Source organism: Thermobia domestica, chromosome 1, assembly GCF_964235325.1.
Source record: "Thermobia domestica chromosome 1, izTheDome1.hap1.1, whole genome shotgun sequence".
Classification (NCBI taxonomy): domain Eukaryota; kingdom Metazoa; phylum Arthropoda; class Insecta; order Zygentoma; family Lepismatidae; genus Thermobia; species Thermobia domestica.
This window is the reverse complement of record NC_137454.1, coordinates 106,625,715-106,648,595: the sequence shown is the minus strand read 5'-3', so window position 1 is coordinate 106,648,595 and position 22,881 is coordinate 106,625,715. Positions and strand designations below refer to the sequence as shown.

Genomic DNA, 22,881 nt, shown 5'->3' with positions numbered 1-22,881 from the left:
ACAATGTCTTCCTTGTGGTGCCATCTGTGAGACTCATATTGAACTGCGTGAAGCTTGTTGTTCTGTTTGGTATCTCGTCTTGAATACAGCGAGTGACTGAAAAACAAGAGTGCTTTGTCGCAGGGGCTTAGAAGACATTGCGGCAGTAAGATTTTTTGTTGAAAATATTCTACTGAGGTAAGTGTAAACAATTTGTTGTTCTGTTCTACGATTGTAAGCATGTTTGAACAAGCTATATATATGTATGTCATATAGTGTCATGTGAAAAATATATAACAAAATTGCCGCAATTACACTCCGGATTATTCAAAGCTTTAATGATAAGTCATGTGTTTTGTGACGTCATTATTGTAGGTGGAACTTGGAATAACACGATTGGGAAATGCGGGTGGAACTGGCGCGTTATTATACTCAAGAGATTCAGGTGCAGTCTGAGTGTTTCGGGATTTCTATACATATTGGGGTTCTATTCCGGTGTTTGTCAGGTTGCACCAAAGCTTTAAATGCCTAGCATAACTTGTAACACAAATAGTGATTCTGTTTGTTTGTTTGTTTGTTTTCGAATCTCTTTTGCTCGCTGATCTCTAGAGAAGGATTTCTCAGATTGAAACTCAAGCTATTCTGATCAAGATATGTTTTTGATTTTCGGTGACGCAGAGTTTCATGAAGATGAGTACGTACATCCTACCTGATTACTTTATTAACACTGGCCTACAATAAATGTTTAACAGAAGTTTGCAGTAATAAAACTCCTTGATATTTTAACAGTAAGTTTGTGGCAAAAAAAAAAAAAAAAAAAAAAAAAAAACGGTTGTATCCTTTAGGCTAAAGGGGACGGATGATTAATGAATGGAAATGTGGGAGGAAACGGGAGAACTACGAGAAAACTCACGAACACGATGTTTTCCACCACAAACTCCTAGGATCCACATAGGCTGGGATCGAACTAGGAAACCTTCTTACCAGAGGTAAGAGATTAGCACTGAGCCGCCGTTCCCCCGAATTTTAGTATAATATTAAATAAATTACTCCTCGTTTGAAAGTGTTAATTTAGAGGGTTTAAAATTTTTGAAAGATCATAACAAGGTGGAAGATGACTTCTTCAGCTTGAACGCATCTGGTGTAGTCACAGATGCCAACTCCATAGGGAGCTTATTAGAGATTATTGGTTCTGGTTGACTGGAATTGAGCATCCCTTTTAGCACCGAGACTATATGAATATAAAGATGGAATCCGAATCACCGTAATGCTTTTAAAATTCCAATGCTTTCTGACTGAGAATTGAACCAGTGACTCCGTGCATCAGACTCACGCGCTAGCCACTAGACCAGAGGTGAGAGCTCTATTAGGGATTGCATTTAACTACTTACTATTATATTTACATAAGAAAACTGAGGTAAAATAAGTAAAAACACAAGAAATAGCCTGAATGGGTCTGGGTTTGACTACGATCTTGATTATTCTATGTATGCGTAGGGGTACATAGTTATATAGGCGATGGTAACAGAAGACTAATTAAATTAAGTAAAACTAACATTATATATTCATCAATTGTAGAAAAATAATAGAATTCGTAAAATAGACATTTGCGATGGGTTGCACAATTTTTCACTTATTTTTACTTCGTGATCGTCTTGTAGCCCGAATGCTTCTTCCCTTTTCCTGCAACCCTCTTGGAAGAGGGTTTGGTGGGAAGGGATGCGAAGCCCAAGAGGGTGGATATTTCGAAGCTGAGGGTTAGACAGCCGGAGCGCGAGGGAGGGGGACAAGGAAGGGTGGATAGGTGAAGTTAGCGATGAAGGGACATGAGAGGGTTGGGGTTGATAGGGAGAAAGAAATACGGGAAGGGGCGACTTGACGAGGCGAGGGAGTGAAGGATAAAGCGCAAGGGGGGAGGGAATAAACGAAGGGTAGAGGAGAGTAGAACAGGAACCGTCAGAACGGGGGAATCTTCACCAAAGATAGGTAAGTGAACATATTCTACCTGATGTATATTGGAATTTGCATAGTACTATTAAGACTATTTTGTTTCATTACTTTCTCATTAAGTGGAAACTGATTACTCAGATTGAACCCGGAAGTAATCCATGGTAAAACTCTGGAAAGTATTCGAGAAACACAGTAGAATTCAGTAATAGAATAGTCCTATTGTGTAAAATTATGCGCGTCATTTATTTCCACAACAAAGCACTTGAAACAACTTCAGCTGTTATTTTAGGATTAGAGTAACCAGCAGAGTTCTTTTTTTCTTTTTTTTAAACCAGATTTTCTTTTCTTTTCTACTTTTAATGGTGTTTACAACAATAATAATAATAAACTTAATCTGCAGTGTCTATTTTCAAGTTCACTAGGAAAACAAAATTACAATATAATACAAGATTTGTATCCGAATAAATTATAAATTTTGGATTGAGGAGGATCGGGTAAACGATGTTCCACTGTATGTAGATTTATCTGCGAGCTCTTTTGATAGATATGTTTGGTAGCATGTTTCTCAGTATAAACTGAGAGTTAATGTTTGATCTTAGAATTATTTATTTAATGTTTAGATGATGGTCACAAGATAAGCTGTCAGTGAATTGATAGATGTCCAACTTAAAACATCGAACTTCACGGATGCCCGTCCTTCCTCAAATTCACTATTCCGAATTTACCATTATCTCGCAAAATTCGTCATTCTGCCTCCAGATATACCTTTCTCCCTTGGTTATCATTCTATAGTTTAATTGTGCCATTTTCAATGGAAAGTTATGTCTCCGAAAATAATTTAATGAGTGCAACCTGCGCTCCAAAAACCCGATTGCAGATACCCTTGATTAACTTCCAAGCAAGAAGTTAGATGAAAATTAAAATCAAAAGAGTCGGTTGCGTATACTGTAGGTTCACTTGGGCGTTTAGAATGACTGTAACACGATGAGGTCTAGAGAGGATGAACCCTTGATTGCCTTGTGATATGGAAGGCCATGCATCTACGACACATCGAAGCTCATTACCTGTGCCTAGGGGAGATCTCTAGTTTGCGAGGCACTGTGCAATCATGGATCTGACATTCAATCGACGAGAGGTGAGGCGAATGTTCCAGCCAAGAAACAGGTCAAAATTGTGTTTGTTCAATAAATGTAGAACGTAGCGTATGACATGCGGACGTGCGTTATCCTGTAGGAAAGTACCGCTGTTATGCAAGACCTATAGTAATAAACCAACACCTCTTCGATGTACTCTTGATTGGTCAAACAACATCAATGCATATTAGACGCGAGTGGTTACGGAATCCCATACAAATGGCACCCCTCCATTACGATGCATTATGCAGATGGCTCTCATCCTGATCCCACGGTATCAACAGCCACGGATGGGATCATATGCTTCAGAGAAGCGGATTTCGTCCGAGAAAAGGGTGCGACATTCACAGCATCATTGCAACAATGGATGTCATCCAGATAGTCTCCATCCAACTTGACGTTGAATTGTTCGTGGTGACACTTGTCGCTGCGCAACAGCTCATAATTTGTGCGCCAGTGCTCGGGAAGTGACTGTTCGATCAACGGTATCCGTGCTCACAAAAACTTTGTCCTCTTGGAAAGATCCAGCAATGGAGTTTGTGTACGTCGTTGTTGCCCTCCTGGAGCAATCGATTCCATATTTGCATCACCGTGACTGCGTATATTCCATTCAAAACGGCACCAGTGCCTCTGAAAGATGATCCGCAGCCGCAATGTGTCACAATCCTCCCACGATTAAATGCCGTGTGAATATGTGCTGTATTCGAAGTTGATACAGTGTTCGACCATCCAAATCACTCACGTCATGGCAACACATTGCTAATACTAAACTGTAATTCCTCTGTGGCTTGCTTTCTTCCAGTTGTTGTTTCGAAGGGGCGTGGTTGGCTCATGTGATGCATCGCGGAGTTGCACTGCCAATCGTTTTACTGTTCCCTACAACTTCTACACATTTTGCCAATACAATTCAGTTCTATAGTTCCATGTATTGGCAGTGGCTATGGTGTTGCATTTTTAATGTTCAGCAGTGTACAGTACGACTTTTTCACTTCAGTAAATAAACAGTTTGATCTTTAGTTCTTAACTTAGACAACGATCATTATGGACAGTGGCGGATTCAGGTTGGACTCCTGACGATGAGGTATGAGAGGGTGGTGGAGAAGGATTCTCAGAGTTTTATCTCCCACTGGCCTTTCGTAGCACTGGTATCTGTGCCGCTTTGTCCTCCTTAGATCCGCCTATGATTATGGTCGAGTACATAATATAACTATTTATAAATTCATTTCCCGTCTGAATATCCGCCATAATTGCTAAAATGGATATGTTTATTTTCACTTGAGGAACGCGATTTCTCAATTGGGGATAAAAAACATTTACATAAATTACGATAATCAATATTTATAGATACACAATACAGTTATGTTATTTATTTCAGGGTTTCAAGTGTGTTTTATTTCTAATAAATAACATTTACGTACAATATAGTTAGCAATTGAATTATGGAAGTACCCAATCTCGTGTTAATCAGTCGATATATGTGCTTTCGACGTACGTGGTGTCAGCTTCGGCTACTGATGGAGATTTTTTTTTTTTTTTTATTGTCGAGCTGTAAGTAGCGGTGATCAGTCTACAAAGTCAAAAATAACAGAGATGGAAAAGCTGATGTGCTGGCCCAAGTTTACCGAACTGCTAGATCGAATAGTCTGTACGACCCTTTGTAGTCTCTGGCGCCATGAAATTTACGTGCTTAAACTTTAGCTCCTTGAGAATAACACTATGTTTCTTATATTTTAATATCTGTTACCATAAATGGAATATACGTGGAAGAAAATATGCTGGTACCTCTCAAGCAGATTCCACACTTTGAACGTATTTCCGACATATTCTAATCATCTCTAGATCGCTTCTTGCTTTTGGTACCAAGCACAGAACAACATCGGATCAGCGGGAGTACATACAACTCAATACTAGTCAGACATTGCTACAACAGTTCCACTAATTGCCAATAGTTCGTCGGAGCATGAGATTGCCACTGAATAAATTCAACGTATAGTACACAGAATTTTCAGTTATGTTACAGTGTCATCACCAGAAGCATTCTACAATTTTGGTAGATCATTTTGCTCTAATTGTGACACTTCCATACACTATGATTATAACATTTTCGTCTTGACGTATATCAATTGTTTCCTCATTTAAAACCGTTCATCGATTCTAGTGTCTCCTCCCCCCATCCCGTTCATTTAATCATATTCACAGTGCAATTACTCCTCAAACAATATTCGAATCAGTTCCTTTTCTTCTTTCTATTTATCTCCCACGTAATTATTTTGTTCTTCACTGACCTAGCGCTTCCTTTGTGGTTTTTCGACCGACCTTCGTAATTTGCCCGACTTTTCACATTGACACTTCAAAAGCTTGTAGCATGTAACATGTTTGTACTTTTTCGCAATGTCCATTTCTCGTAGAACTGATTAGTGTGTTAACTTGACGTTAAAATGTCTTAACATGTAAGATAATAATGTGAATTGTGTGGGAAATTTCCTAGAGGCTAGACTATTCAACAAACGTCGGTGTAAAGTGTGTTGCATAGGTTACAGAGATTTTAACCAATAATAAAATTTTCAATGAGAAGAAAATCATTTTGCATAAGTGTCATAGTTTCTGAGAAATGCTGCAAAGGAACGTTTCTGTAACATCATGTGTTGAAGTCTTCAGTTGGGAAATGGAAATCCACAGAATTTGCTAAATTATTTTGTGAAGTAAATGAATAATAATTATAAGAGAGAGACACCTAAAAACTTAGAAGCAGTTGGTAACATTTAATAGTTGTATGTCGCACTTCATTACATCATCGGTAGGAGGAATACTGATTTATTATTATTATTATTATTATTATTATTATTATTATTATTATTATTATTATTATTATTATTATTATTATTATTAAAATAATCTGTTTCTTGTTGTAAAGGATGTATGTAGAGTTGACCAAAATGGGAAGATAGATCTCAATTTCACTCTTTGAATGCGAAAACAAGTGAGCGAGTTTTATTGAGATCGGTGAGCGCGAAATTGAATGAGTCCATATTTCATCGATGTTAACGACTACAAGATCACGTGAATAGTTCACTTACAATAGTGAATAAAGCTTTGAAAATCAAAATAGAATGTTCTGCATGTCCTATATATGGAGAGCAGTGGCGGCTTTTGAGAGAACTCAAATAGATAAGAATTCTGTAATATCGTTACAAGGTAAGGGATGAAAGCTTCGTACAGTTTCAGAAGGCTCTTCACGAGAAAACTACATTAGATAAGCTTTCTTTTCATAGTTTGTAGTAGAGATGGCCAATTCCAGAATTTTTACTTTCCGTGATCCGGAAAGTAAAATTGAAAAAAAAAAAAAATCCGGAATTCGAAAAGTGAAATTTCTGATTCCGGAAAATATTGGCTATCCTTAGTTTGTAGCGATAAAATTTAACGTTTTACCGATGCAACTTTCCTTAAAAGCCGCAACTGATGGAGAATGATGTCTCTTGAAAAGCACGCACGCAATTGAAAATAGAATCGGTGTGCCGTTAATCGTAATTAATACATTATCGCTGAAGTTACCTAATGCAGAAACTGATAATAAAAACTAGTGCTTCGGTGTAGCCTAATGGTTCTAAATTCGACTTCCGGTGTAGGTATAGATCATTCACTATTGACTTATCATCATGAGGCAACTGGGGAGTTACTTAAATTAAGACGGAAGTGATCTGAAGTCTATAAAGCCAGGAATAATGGCGATGAAAAGCGATGTGCTGACCACACATTACTCAGCTAAAATGTCTGGCTGGCTGGCCATAATTATTCAGTAACTATAATGCGAAGGAGTTTAGTTTAGAATAGGGTCAGTCCACCGAGATAGGTTATTGTAGGCATCTGTTTCTTCAAAGTGAATAATGGGATGATATCTTTAATGGAAATGCAATCACTTTCTTCTCAGTTACTTTCCCGAAAATGCATGTTTCCTAAATGATGTCCTTTCTGTCACACGAAATACAGGTCAAGGTCTTACAGTCGGCTTAAATCTATAAATTCTGTTGTCATTTGTCTGTCTGTGCAGTCTCTTTCATCATAAATGTGTGGGCATACTAGTTTCTGTTTCTTAGTAAGGATAATGAGTAACATCTTTGAAAGAACACTTTTTATTTCACAAGCAAAGAAAGCATGTTGCAATTATGCAGTATGGTGTTGTACTTGTGTAAGTACAGTGACGTAATTGTGTTTTGCCATTTATATTCTAAAATTGGTAAAAACATGGGAGGAAGTAAAATTGACTTACAAATTTGGTTGCTTATAATATCTTCGACGAACACGACTATCTCTCTAAAAACAGTTCTTAATTATATGGGCTCATATATATATATATATATATATATATATATATATATATATATATATATATATATATATATATATATATATATATATATATATATATATGAGCCCTGGTTCGACCCAAAGTCGTGGGAATATGTGGTGGAGAACATCGTGTCCGTGGGTTTTTCCCGGAGTTCTCTCCTAGATTATCATTCCACAAATTATTTCATAACCATTCTTTGTGACTTGAAATCGTACCACGTATGCAAATTTTTGAGGAGGCAAGAGCTCAAATAAAATTGAATATTTAGTATAATGTTTGATATTTCTGTCATGTAAACGAAAGAATTCAGACAAATGTAATTGAAAAGAATTGGCGTAGGAAAATATAGTATATGTCGCTTCTGCGTAGAGTCACCTTAGGAGTGAAGTCAATTCGATCCGATATACTGACCACAAATCTGAAGTATTGGATACCTGGGTAGTATTATTAGTGATGATATGAAGTATGAACATGAAATAAAGGGAAGGATAGGAATGGCGAAAGAAGCCTGTAGGAGAAAGAATACTATTTTGTGGGACCTTGAATAAAGAGTTGAGAAAAAGGCTCATAAAATTATTTGTGTGGAGTATTGTACTGTATGAATCAGACTCATGGTCATTACGCAAATGTGATGATAAACGACTGTAAGTTTTCGAACTATAGATGTGGAAAAGAATGGAAAGAATGAGCTGTGTCGAAAGGGAAACTAATGAGAGGGTGTTAGAAATGGTGGGGGAGAAAAGAAAATTCTTAGATATTAAGAAAAGGAAGAGAAACTGATTTGGACATTGGCTGAGAAGGAATTGTATCACGAGGGACATGCTAGAGGGTATGGTGGCAGAAAAGAGAGGGAGAAGGCGAAGGAAGCTACAATTAATGGACGATATCAAACAGAAGAAAATCGTACGTGAAGACGAAAAGGTTAGCGAAGACCGTGGAGGATGGAAGCTTCTCAGTTGCATCAAGTCACTGCCAATAATGGCAACATATCCATGATGATGATGATGCATGTTTTATAGGTGAAGAGTTGTAGCCGATCAGCTGACTCTCACTTAGGAGACATGTGGTCAGCATATTGTCTCAAATTGCTATTGTTTCTAGCTCTTCGATACCTCGATATGGAAGTAATCTCATAATGCTGGGTCCAACACGGAAAAGTCTTGTTTCTCACCAGAAATCGAACATAAGGTTACGCGCACTATCCACTCTCGGTTAGTCCAATCGTTTTCAACTGTACAATGTATGACGAATGAGAATGCTTTTGAGACCGGGGAATGAAATAATACAAATCTTGGCAGTGTACGAATAGTATTGGACCCGTGAGTAGCGTATCTGCAAAACCATCGACTATGCTGTTGATATTCTTGTTTGCCTGGCATCAGTGCCTTTATCAATGCCAGAGTTTGTTTACTCATTGTCTTATCCGTGTGGTTTTTCTAAGAATGGGAGAAGCAGACAGTGACGTCACAGAGCATCCAGTTAGAAATGACTGCGCTAATCACACACTTTCTCTAAGAAGTAAACTTATTTTGGCCAACCATTCCTAATGAGTTTTAGATATCCGAGATAGTTAATCGATAAACGAAAATCAGAAATTGTTATTCTCTTGTAGACTAAAGTTTACATTAAATATTCCACATATTAGTAACTATTTTCAACTAACCAACTACTTGGCCTAACAGCTCGTTTTGTGGGTCTGAGCTGCTCCAACACCATCTGTTAGCGACCGGCTGAACTACGTCCAGCCAAACGACGAACACGTGGTAAGCGCGCTGCGACGCCCTGTCCCTAGCAGGTGTATCAGGAGCTTTCTAGACCTAGTGGCCGTTACAGTTTTTATTCATGTAACTCCCCAATTTGCCTCACGAAATTGTGAAGCACCAGTCGGGAATCGAACCCGGGACCACGGGGATGTGAGTTCAACACTAACCACTGCCTCCTCCCCATAAATGATTTTAGAATATGCTACTTAGTCTGCGAAATTTTCAGAAAGAATAATTTACGAATGAACGGATGGTTGGGTGAGAAAATTATTGCAATGGAGTCTTACCCATTAATAAATTGTCTGTTGCGGAAGCAATATTAATAAAGCCTTTGTTAGTTGACAAAATAAGTAATACACTTCTAGCTTTACGAGGAGTGCCTACCGTTGCACTCTAGCACGCCGTCACAATTATCTGATATGCTTCTCCCAAGAAACAGTACTTGCTTTCAAACTTACTCAAAGCAGATTGTGACCTCCAGATTCCCCTTCCCCTTACCACACACACACACACACAGTAAAGCAGATAATACCCATGCTGACTTGATTAGAAAGTATTGTTGTATAAATTGCACACTTTATATATAATCTCTTCTTTCTCACAAATTTAAATTACTTTCGTCCCCCCTAAGATTGCAATAACATCTTTTTTAAACTCCCTTTTGGTACCGTTGTTTTTATAAATCATTTCTTGTTAGTGATATCTTTGCACTCCTGAAGTTTCTGATTTCACCCGTTTGGTTTTGAAATTCTTTTCCTTTAAAAAAAAAAAGAAAAAAAAGAAAAAGAAAAAAAGAGGGAGAAATTTGATACTTATTATTTCCTCGAACTGGCTTAGGAATTAAATAAACATTTCCAAATTTTGAGAAAGCATAGATTGCAATGCCGAAAACAAAGGAAATAATTTATTCAGTAAACCACAAAGGTTATGAACACTTCGATTTGCTTTGTAAAATAATCATTAGAGCAGCCCAAAAGCATAAAAAGCATAACAGCAATTTACACATATGGTTGGTACCTTGAACATGGTTGCGGTTGTCTAAGGGTCCAGAAGAAACTAATTTTAAAAGCATAATTTTGGAAAATAAAGCATAAAGCATAATTTAAAATATATAGCACAATTCTTGGAAAATTCTGTTTAACTGCAAGTTTAACATAATGTATAATGTATTAATATTCTTTTAAATCAATATTTACATTGCAAAATCATTGGGAACATAACAATGAAAAGCTTATTTTTATTTCTATGAACTTTTCGGTGTAATCCTTTGATGTGGAGAAAAGAAAAAAAGGAAAAGAAGAAAAGTTTCCGCCAACAATGAATAGTACAGAATAACTCCACGTTATATTGATACATATGCACCTCTAAGGCGCACACAAGTGATAAACATTGGCTCCAGTAAAGCTTATCTCTTTACAGTGCATTAAGTAGAAAAATCAAAGAAAGAAACTGTTTGCGTAAAATATTAATAAATAGATCAAGATATTTAGAATATTTAATGTATAGTAAATATTATACGTTATAAAGAATTAATGTAAAACAATGATTGAAATTAACAATAAAGCATAATAAAGCCTAATTTGGAAAAAAAAATAAAGCATAATTTAACAACAAATAAAGCATAATGTGGGTTGGTCTAATAATCATGAAGCTAAGACATAAAAACTAATTTCTCCAAACAACAACATTTCTCTTATTATTATTTTCGTAAACTTTGAGCTATTGTCAGTCCTATCATTCTTTTCTTTTCCCTTCCTTTACCTCGGTATACACAGCGTTTGTTGTGTTTACTTGAGGTTGATACGAGATGTGATTCTCCTCGTCCGCACAGTACGTGCTTTGCAAAGTTTACTTGGTTTCTGTTGTTTTCAATTCAGGAAAGAAACCAACACGCACAACTTTACGGCATCGATCGCTCAATTAAATAGTTTAAGAGTCTAGCTTTTATTCCTTTTCTTATTTTTTCCAGTTCCCCTGTCGGAATTACATTCACACATTTTGTTTGGTAGTTTCGCAAAAGTAATAAATAAAGTGTCTTTGCTATATCATAAATGTTTTATAGTGTCATTGATGATAGGCAAGTAAAAATAAACTTGTAGAATACCCATCATCATCATAGGTATTCTGCCATTATTGGCAGATCACTAGCTGCAACTGAGAAGCTACCATGCTCTACGCACTCTCTTCCGCTAACCTCTTCGTCATCATGTACGATTTTCTTGTTTTGATGCCGTCCATTAATTTTAGTCTTCTTCACCCTCTCCCCCTCTTTCCTGTCATCGATAAATTTAATTGATTTTTTTTTTAAATGGACAGTTCTCGATTTTATTTTTAGTCAATGACCAATTATATTATTTCTAGTAGACTAGTAAGTTTTTTTTTTAACTTTGAATAAAAATCTGTTTTAAACTCTGTAGAGGTTAAATTTGCTCTGCCTATCTAATGATTTTACCAAATTTCCTAATAAAAATACATTTCTAGGTAGAGAGAATGTGAACCCTTCGAAGATCCATCCTTATTTGGGAATGAAAATTCTTTTGGGAATGTTTACTTACAAAAGGTACTGGGGTATCTTCGCTCTATCACTACATTTTTTTAGCACTTTTTCGAAATTTTCTCCATAATTCGGTACACTATTTCCATAGTTGGGGAGGGGGCACAGTGACTCAATGGAAGAGTGCTCACCTCTCCGTACTAGGCCATGTGAGTTCATAATGGACGATATCTCGTCCGAATGTCTTTTCTTCCGAGTTTCTTTCGTCCCGTCGCATAAATCCTTTCTAATAATTCACTTTAGTTAATAATTCTTCTTCTTTCTCCTAAAGTCCATAACCATATAACGTAAAACTTACTGTAGACTTCATTCTTTTCTCCTAGTCGAAGTCAGTAAATAAACTAACCCAGTCATTTTTTTATCATATATATATAGATTTGCGGAAGCTTTATCCTATAGAGGAGGGTTACCAAAGAGTACGCACGCCCTAAGAGCGCGCAGTGCCAGTTACGCTGAAGTGGTAACACACAGAATTGTTATTGCTACGCTGTTTGATGCGTCTTTGTGTGAGAGTTGATACGAAGAAAAGGGAAGTTAACGGATCGCTGCAAACAGAAAATACAGCAAAAAATAACTTTTTTGAATTCTTGATGTAATATTTTAATACTCTTAGTTAAGAAATTATTCTGATATAGCAGCTAACTACAGTACTCTTGTTGCATGGTAGGAAACATGAATGCAGATAGAATTGTTTACCATGGCTTTGTTTCAGGGGTCTTGCATGTGCAGCCACATGGATTAATTTTACTCGAGTTGATTGCTGTTTCCCAAAGAGTGCGTGTTAGTGAGTTACCAAAGAACGCGCACGTACTCTTTGGGAGAATTTCTTTGATAGTGTGTATGGGTAGCGGCATTCATATTACAGACTGTGGTTATTCTCATCAGTTACTCTCGGAGTGTAATCTGATGTTTGAATGGATTGTAGAATTATTTGTAATTGTTTGTCTTCGATTCAAGCACCAACTGTAAATCATATATACGAAGTATTTTAAATTCACAAAATTTCTTAAATTAGAATGATGATGTGGTGTTCTGCCCGAAGGTAGGTCTTTGGTTCATAGTAGTTTGCCATTGCCTTTCATGGTATGATGATGATGTCCTAAGTAGTGAGGAAATGATCAAAATAAAGATTCTGGAAGTGTTCTGGATGAAGATGCTGAGTGAAATATGGCTTCGATTACGATTGTAATGAAACCACAAAATAAGAATTAAAAAAGACATACACTAAAGGTGTTGTTCAGGATTTTTTCCAGTTGGTGGAATAATGTAATGAAACCACGAACTAAGAATTTAAAAAATCATCATTAATTTTACTCATAAAAATCATAATTTGTGGGTGAAACTAAACGAAGACTTTCTCTAATGTTTTAAATTTCGTGTACGTTCATAATAAATTCTTTAAAACCACATGGACGTGTAATGAAGAAATTGTTGGAAGCAAAATAGTTTAGAATTGCCTGTATACGAACAATTGGAAGCAAACCTTAGGGTAAATTAAAGTTTACGAAGGGGTTTAGGTTTCAAGTATGATAGGTGTTGAGTGCGCCCTCTTAGGGACCGCAAAACGCACTCTTTGGGACACTGGTCCTTAAGAGTACGCATTTGAGTTTTTTAACTTTTTAACGTATATCTCCATTTCTACATCTAGTAGTAAACTTTTCTATTTCTTACAATGTAGCCTAAACTTCAATTAAAATTTTGTACAATTTATATAACTTTTGCGTCATTACTTTCGGAGCTATTTGAAAATGAATATTAAGTGCGTGCTCTTTGGTAACCTTCCTCTACTACGAGGGCTTTTTATCCGTTTCACCTTAGTGCAAATTTTTGCTAATATCCTGTGTTAAATGTTTATTGATCTCCATTCCCCCCCTTTTTTTAACTTTCAATCAGAGGTGCACCGTCGCGAGGATCCACCGGGTCCAACCTCCTAAAAAAAAAATTATAACTTGACATGCATTTGTACAGCTTCTTAAAGTTACTCTTATTTAGCAGAGAAATGATTGATGTAGCCTACACTGAGAAAAAAATTAATGTGGCGTACGTAAAATCGTATGTTATATTTGTAAATCCTGTAGATTTTTGGATTTAACGTATAGCAAACATATAACTGAAAACGCATGTTTTATAGTACTTTCTGTATAAATGCTCCGTCTGTCCGTACTTTCCGTATGAAACAGTATGGGCAGTCAGTATCTCACATACAAATGGACGTATATAACACATAGCTGACGAAGGTAACATACATATATGTATGTAATATAAGGATACTGTTAGATATCAGACATCCTGCAACGGCATGATGTAACATCTAAGGGCAATGCCTATATAGCATACAGATAACGTATGCTCAGTACTGATTTCTGTAGTAAGCAAGAGGATTCCGTATATTTGTACAATATACCGCTGTCCGGAGAACGGATTTTTCTTAGTGTAAAGATTTGATCTTACACTTCATCTATGCAATTTCTTTCCTTGCTAAAACAAACAAGGTATATCATTTTTTTTTCAGAATGTAGGTGGGAGTACTTAAAAAAATACTTATCATTTTTATGATTGCAGAACAAGGACGTTACGCAAAGGCATAGCGCGCCTGGTTTCGAGTATTAGTCTATCTGAAATTAGAAGAATAATGTCTCTTGACTAGATTCCAGGGTACTTTATCTGATACTATATACAACCTTTATGCAGAATTTTTAAGGTTATGTAATATGCTGTGCGCTAACCGTAAATATAATTACTATGCAACTTCACAGTGAGGAGCACGGAAATCTACATGCTTTGGAAATGACAATTCTGTTCTATATGGAACTAATCAGTTTATAGGCTATTCTTCTCTAAAATGTTCGAAAAGAAATAAATATCACCAAGCATAAGACAGCCCGACAAGTAAAATCGTTAGTTTAATGTTCTACAATTATTATTATTATTATTAGTATTATTATTATTATTATTATTATTATTATTATTATTATTATTATTATTATTATTATTATTATTATTATTATTATTATTATTATTATTATTATTGGTTGAAGCAAATGGATGATTAATGAAAGTAAATCAACACGAAAAAATTAGGAGGGATGGGGATAGGCAGGAAAAGGGAGAACCCCGATGAAGTATCACGAATAAGACGCAGTCTATCCCAAGCTTACATCACCTAGGAACGAACCAAGGATCCTCTCGCACCACAGCTGAGCGTTCTACCATTGAGTCTCGTATACAAAGCTAATTAACTAAAGTGAATTATTAGAAAGGATTTGTGTGACGGGACGAAAGAAATTCGGAAGAAAAGACATTCGGACGAGATATCGTCCATTATGAACTCACATGGCCTAGTACGGAGAGGTGAGCACTCCCCAACTATGGAAATAGTGTACCGAATTATGGAGATAATTTCGGAAAAGAGCTAAAAGAAAATGTAGTGATAGATCAAAGATAACCCAGTGCTTTTTGTAAGTAAACAATCCTAGAAGAATTTTCATTCCCAAATAAGGATGGATCTTCGAAGGGTTCGCATATTATCTACAGTTTTAGCAAAGAATATTTCAAATCCCATAAATATGGTGTATTTTATATTTTCCAACAGTGAAATGTAGTAACAGATTACTAATGGGAAATGTATCCAGCTACTTTGAAATAATAGTCTTTTGTCTTTTCGGCTAATATTGAGTAAGTTAAAATAATGATCTTACAAGTATAAAAATAGCGTGATGGATTTCGAAAATACGAGTTAAGTTTCTCTGTTTCGCGTTCTTATGCAGAACCGAGGTTATAAAGAACAGGACGTACTTAGACTCCGTACCATTACCGGAGTTTCAATCCGGTGCAATTGGTGGCTCCATAGACCATCGTGTAAGATTGACCCTCACAGTATAGGCCGCCTCGCCTCCAATAGAGATGGATTACAGGACTGTGTCATATCGGCCTTGGCATGGTGCGAACAGAAATGAACAAGAGGGTGAATGAAGAACGTACACTGAGAAAAATTCGTTATCCGGACAGCGTGTATTGTACAAAAACACGGAATCCTTATGTTTTCTGCAGAAATCAGTACGGAACATACGTTATCCATATGCTACATACGCACTGGCCTCAGATGTTACGTACGTCAGCTACATCCGTCTTTATGTGAGATCTTGACCACCTATATTTAGTTCTTCCGTTCCTACGGCAAGTATGTTTATTCGGAACACATACGGAAAGTACGTATAAACATACGTTTCCAGTTACACTTTTTTTCTATTTTTAAATCCAAAAACTACAGGATTTACACACGTAAACTACGTTTTTACGCACGCCTCATACGTGTTTTCTCTCAGTGTCGGAGGTGATTGAACAAGTGGGTGAATGAGTAACGCCGGACATTACAATATATGCTGGTCAGCGAATAGCGTGGTTGATTAAATCGAGACTTCAAAGATGGTTAGGACACGTCGCTGTAATGGAAAATGTAGGACTAATAATTAGATCGAGACTTCTACAGTAAGATGGACATAATATATCGCTACGAATATAATGGAAAATATAGGGCGGATAATTAAATCGAAACATCTAGAATAAAATGGACTTAACATGTCGTTATAATGGGAAATATAGGGCGAATAATAAATCGAAACCCCTGTATAAGATAGAGATGACACAGCATTATAATGGGAAATATAGGGCGGATATTAAAATCGAGATATCTAAGATAGACATGGCACGTTGCTATAATGGAAAATAATATGGAGGATGTTATATAGAGAGCCTGTGAAATAATGATTTTGGGGTGATCAGAACCGAGAATTAAATTGGGAGATAACATACAAATAGCTGGTAGTGACACCGATTATAACAATCCTGATTCGATTGGTTTGGTACAGAATAGAAAATCCATGGGCAAGCTTCTATTTCTGTTCTGCGATGAACCCTAGTATTCCTTATATCACTAAGCTTAACTACAATAGTCGTATTAAATCTGAAATTGAACACTTTGAGGAAGTGGATTTGAAATTTTCTTTGGATCATTATAATGCCCATGTGTGATACAAAAGAACATCTCAGGAAAACGTCAATGCAGGATAACAAGCAAAATCAACTGGGATAAAACTCGTTACAATAATAAGAAAAAAATAAAACCATCGTTTCCTGGACGTTATCTTTGTAATAACAGGAAAACTTAGTTATGTGGACTTACTACCGAAAAAAAAATCCAACAACCACAACTACAACAACAACAAAAAAAAGTGCTCTTGTAGTTTTTCAGTAACACTATTTTATGCACCTCATTTATATTCATTAGTGTCTTTTCTTTTGGTTGCTGTTGAATGTAGTAGCGGCGCCCAATATGCGAATATTCTTCACAATGTGCATTTTTTTTTTTTTTTTTTTTTTTTTTTTTTACACATACCCCAAGGAATAATAATGTATATAGCATAAAACGAGTTCTGGTTTTAAGTGTTGGTGCGGAAAATTGGCCAAAGATATTTATCATGTCTTTCGTTCATTTTTTACAACCGGTTTTTTCTTCGTCCCGTTAATTGTGTTTTATTCACCCTTAAAAAAAAGAAACTTTTTACCTTCCCTCTTTCCCCTTCTTTTTTCTGCGTCCACTAAACAATTATTTACAGACAGCAAAGAAGAAACAGGTATTGAAAAGCCGGAAAAAAAGAAATCTTCCTTTCCCTTTCCTCTATGTTGTGGCATGCACTAGCCTTCAGCGTTGTCAGAATATGCACATCAGTGTCTGATTCAATGAAAGATCATTAAAAGCCATGAAAGGGCGATCTCTCCATTGCTTGGTATTGTGAATGCGCGACAGGAACACAAGGGAGAGATACCTGAGTGACTTTTTTCTCTTCATTTTCTTTACAAATAAAAATCCATCGAGTTTGATTTGAAATAAATTGAAAATGAATATATATATGAAACTATATATATATGCATCAGAGTTTCATTAATATTATTACAAATATGTAAATTTATTTCACTTACATATACGAGGCAGGTTTTAAAGTAAATACAGGGTGGAAGGGAACAAGACCGAAGAACTTCAGGAAGGTATTCTACAGCTAAAAACAAGGAAAAGAGTTCCAATAAACACAGGTCCAAAACGGCGTAGTTTTCAAGCAGCAGCCGTTCGGGCTACTTATCTTCCGAACAAAGATATTAACGTAGAGTCAAAATAATGTAAAGAAAGTCTATAGCGCAAACAGAGAAGAGCAGAGCGAATTGCACAAGGGGACTCCCCAGACTTAGAAGGGGATTCACCAAATGAGATACATAGGCGACGTGAAAATGAATGATAAGTACAAACGTAAAATGACTGGTTATTTTTTAGCGTACGTACTGAATGATAGATTGGAACGTGTAAATGGGGATTCCCCACTGCAGCTTCGGGGAGCAATCTATACTACAGAATACACCACAAACGAGGTTGTTTGTTGGATCGATGGTACCACTCGCAACTGTTGTGGCCGATAGCGTCCAAAACAGAAAAGTGGCAGAATCGGGGAGGGTGTTGATTATTGCGCTACTAGTAAGACACAAAATGCCGGGAAGGGAAGTGAAAATGTACAGGTCATGACAAAAAGGCATCTTCAGAATTCGGAGGCACGACTACACATTACTTTGCTTTAAAAATGTAGGCGGTATATTCTGCCCCACAAAATCCCCATTTGCACATTGCAATCTATCAATTCAGTACGTACGCTAAAAATAACCAGGTCATTTTACGTTTGTAGGTTTTATTCATTTTCATGTCCCCTACTGTATCTCATTTGGTGAATCCCCTTCTCCCTTTGGGGTCCCCTTGTGCATTTCGCCATGACTGCACCAAGTCTTTGTTTGCGCTGCAACTTTGGTAGAGTATGATTTTCTTTGCATTCTTTTGACCCGACGTCAATATCTGTACTTGTTAGACGGATATTGCACTTAGAAGGAGGATGGCGAAAAGTGGCACAACTGCTGCTTGAAAACACCACCGAGTTGGACCTGTTTATTGTAACTTTTCCCCTTGTTCCCTTCCACCTATATATATATATATATATATATATATATATATATATATATATATATATATATATATATATATATATATATATATATATATGGTGGCCCAAAAGTAGGTATACAGTACCGTACTGCATTTTGTATCATTTCTTATTATTAACCATCAGGTAGAATTAGTTTCTTTATTATTTGTTCTTAATGTGTTTTTACTTACATCTTAAGCTCGGAAGAGCCGAAGTAAATAAACCCATAAACTAGAATTTTATACTTGATCAATGCAGGGTGTATACCTACTTTTGGGCCACCCTATATATATATATATACAGTGGCGGATCTAGGGGGGAGTTATAGGGGCTATAGCCCCCCCTTGACGCTCAGGTATACACTGGATAAAATGGGCTTCAATCCTGCTTTACACTGGATAAAACGGCAAAATGTGGTTTAGCCCCTCCCTTGATCATATTCTGGATCCGCCCCTGTATATATATATATATATAGAGAGAGAGAGAGAGAGAGAGATGGATATAGATATACCTAGGTATATATAAATAGAAACAAGTACACTTTTCGTAACAGTTTTATTGTTACATGAAAGCCTGTAGTTTAATCTTCTTTTCCACATAGTTCCCACCAATATTAAGGCACTTATCGTATCGTGCAACAAGCTTTTAAATACCATCCTCATGGAAGTCTGGAGCCTGATTTGACAACTACTCCAATACGGTCGTGAGCATAACTTTTGATGATCTAAGTGTTGTGTCACAATTTCATAGAGAACGCTACTTGAAACTTGAGGAAACTTATTAGATAGGGACAAAATCGTAATGTGTCTGTTCTCTTTCACGTTTCCGTCAACTTTCTGCACCAAGTCTTCAGTGATGACAGAAGGTCACCCACTTCGTTCCTCATCATGAACATTCGTGCGGCTATATTTAAATACTCTAACCCATTCTAGTCGAATACAGAAATACGGTAGAATAGTTCCTAATGGTTGAAAATGTGAAGTTAAAAACGCCAAATGCTAAAATAATGGGAAGCCTATATTCTGGTGGGAAGTAATAGTAATCGACGTTGACCCTGTCTGAAATGTCCGTTCCTCGCACCAGGGCTGAAACCAGCCACAGAGGTTTGTAAGGACTCTAAATATGTTAAGGGGGCCAAGTCATGAAAAATTCTCTTACGAATATTTAAATTATGTTTTTTGTATTAATAATAGCATTTTGTATTGAGGGGTGGAGGGGCCACAAAAATTTTAAGGGGCCAGGCTCCCTAGCCTCCCTCTGGCTGACGGCCTGCCTCATATGAAGAGGAAAGTAGAGTTGTGGAAAGTATTTGAATCCCTTCCCCCCGTAGGATACATACAGGGTGGCCCAAGAGTAGGTAAACAGTCCTGTACTAATGAATTCATTGTTTGTTATATCATTTCTTATTGTTATGCATCAGGTAGACTTAATTTCTTTGTTATTTGTTCTTTATGTCTTTTTACTTATACCTTAAGCTCGGAACAGCCAAAGCAAATAAACTTATAAGCTAGAATGTTATACTTGATCAATGTAGGAGTGTATACCTACTTTTGGGCCACCCTGTATTTCAACGATACTAATGTTGTGTAGGCAACCAACATGGTTTTAATCTACGAAGTGTTGCGTAATATATTAGGGGCTGCTATAAAGATGTAACATCTTTTTCACCTTCACCTAGGGTGTCTCACTCTTCACCATTTTTCCTAGATTGCAAGTCATATGTGTTCTAAGTTTGGTTAAAATCTCTAAGTTTTCCAGTTATACTGGAACATATGTACATTATTATATGCATAGTTTAAAAAAATATATCATTTTCTTTTCACGAGCTATACACAGGTATGAATTTTGCATGTTAAAACTGTTGATCTATAACTTATTGTCTAGCTCTCCCCAATGCTAGCGCGTATCTTCCCTACAGGGGGTCTCAGGTTCGATACCTGGCGGCACCTTAAGCTGTAAGTCCACGCCTCATATAACCCGGTACTGAGAAAGTACGCTGAACTTAAAGAAACAATAGCAAGAACAGAAAAATAACTGCTGAATGACTGCATCTCCATTTTTTTTTTCACAATCAGCTAGCTTAGTAATCTTTTTTTCATATTACTATGCACCGCTGCTTGATTTCGTCACACCACATTGCATAACATTTTCTAGGTCTTTTGGTCTTTTCTTACTTCTTAATATCCAGTTAACTTTTTGCTATTGCCCTCCGATCATAATTTCTTCTTAAAATATGTCCTTTTCATTGCTCCTTCAATATCTTCATTATTGCTGTAATATCCTTCACTTATGTTATTTTTTAGATACATCCAGTGGCGGATCTAACACAGGGCCGGGGGGCAAAGGCCCCTCAGTTTTCTGAGTAACGGCAATAATTGAAGCAATTATTTATATATATTCAAAAGATTATAGTATACTCATGATATACCCATTATAGTCTTCGTTCTCGCTTCCCCCATTTTTTACCTTCTAGATACGCCACTCTGGACTCATAATTTCTTTTCTGTGTGTCAGATAATCCATATATACTGATCCACACTAGCATACATCTCTCCATCCTTTGTGTAATCTATACACAGACGGTGAGTCTAATAGTGTTATTGTCCGAATCTTCCATCCATAAGCCGAAACAGGCAGACATCCATTAAAAATTTACGCTTTAGACATATTGGCATCTTACTTTTTAATATGAAACTGTTCCTTCTGAAGGAGCTCGGAGGAATAAACTGTGTATATATGATTAGAGAAGAGTCTAACTAGTACAACTTAAGAGTGTTTCCGAATTTATTTAATGCAGAGAAACATAATTTAATTACAGTTGTGAACTTTTCCATGAATTTTTTAATTAATTCTATCAATAATTATTGGCCATATAAACTACTGGCAAATTCAGAAATCGGGACAAATAGAAATATGTTCTGCACCAGACATTTCTCAAAAGATACGTACCGTAGAAAGGCGTGTTGTTCAGTGGGAGAATATGAACTTCTAGTGCGAAATGTTCAAAGTTTGTAGAGTTGCGCACGAGACGAAACAGAATTTTCATGATGAAATTCGAGGCGAGACGCGCTCTTTCAACAGAAACCTAAATTTTTCAAGACGAGACATCGCTTTCACCACACATGTTTGAGAAGAGACAGCCTCAACTTTTGTCTCCGAGGCATTCCTGTGGTTTGCTCCCATACGATGCATTTGTAAAGTATACTAATTGCTGCTGTATATTTTCTCGAGCTTTTTTCATTTCCTCCTCATTTCACAAATTCTTCCGTAAGTCTTTATTGTTCATTCTCTTTACCTAAGGGACACAACGTGGAACGATAAAATAACGAGCTCATTTCATTTGTCAGGTCCAAGGATCACGCATCCTATAGCGGTATGAAACATAGGAAGTTAACAGTAATGGTGGGTATATGGATTCACCTTAAGATGATATGCAGTTGCAGCTGTCAATTGTAATTTGTTTGTTCATGGTAAATAATTGTATCTCACATGTTTTTACTCTTTAAAACAAAGGCATTAATTAGCTCTTTTTTATTTAAAAGTCACGCTGCTTCTATTAATCTTTGTATAAACTATAAATATCAACAACTTCTGTGCAAAATTCTTTTATAAGATATCCCGAATGGAAAATCTTAACTTGTGCTTAATATGAGTGGTAACCCTCATTCTTTAAATGTAAGCGAAATCAGGATGGAAGAATTAGTAGAATGAGAGTTTGGGGGAGATGAGATAACTCTAAGATAACCAATTGATACAAAGTTACCCAAAAAATCTCTCATTGCTTGAGATTAAATCAAGATCTTACCAGAATTAAGCTCACCGCCACTAAGTCATCAAAACTAGATATTTAGTTTGAACAATGTATATCAACTAGTAAATCTCACTTTTACACTTAGCAAATCATTGTTATAACCTCCGGTGCAAGCAATGTGCAAAGGCCACAAGAGAAGAAGGTAGTAGACCAACTACAGTATATACAATAACAGGAATAAACTTTTTGTTTGGTCGTTTCTTCTTTTATCCTACGAGTATACGTTGATGTCTGTGTGGTATGCAACCAGTCATGAAAATACGTTATGTGGGTTGCCTAAATGTGAGGCTATTTTCAAAGTATTTCGTTCGAAGCTGAAATATT

General features: G+C 36.4%; 1 protein-coding gene across 2 annotated transcripts in view; it reads left to right on the top strand.

The window, feature by feature from the left end:
• The first annotated feature begins 54 nt into the window (after positions 1-54).
• The window catches only part of LOC145687988 (uncharacterized), a 112,934-nt gene continuing 90,107 nt past the window's right edge, over positions 55-22,881 (top strand). The window contains exon 1 of one of the 2 annotated variants that reach the window (XM_081761645.1): positions 55-177. The gene's annotated coding sequence lies outside the window, so the exon portion shown is untranslated. Of the gene's footprint in view, positions 178-1,396; positions 1,966-22,881 lie in introns of those variants that run through there. The other variant, XM_081761653.1, reaches the window with a different exon arrangement.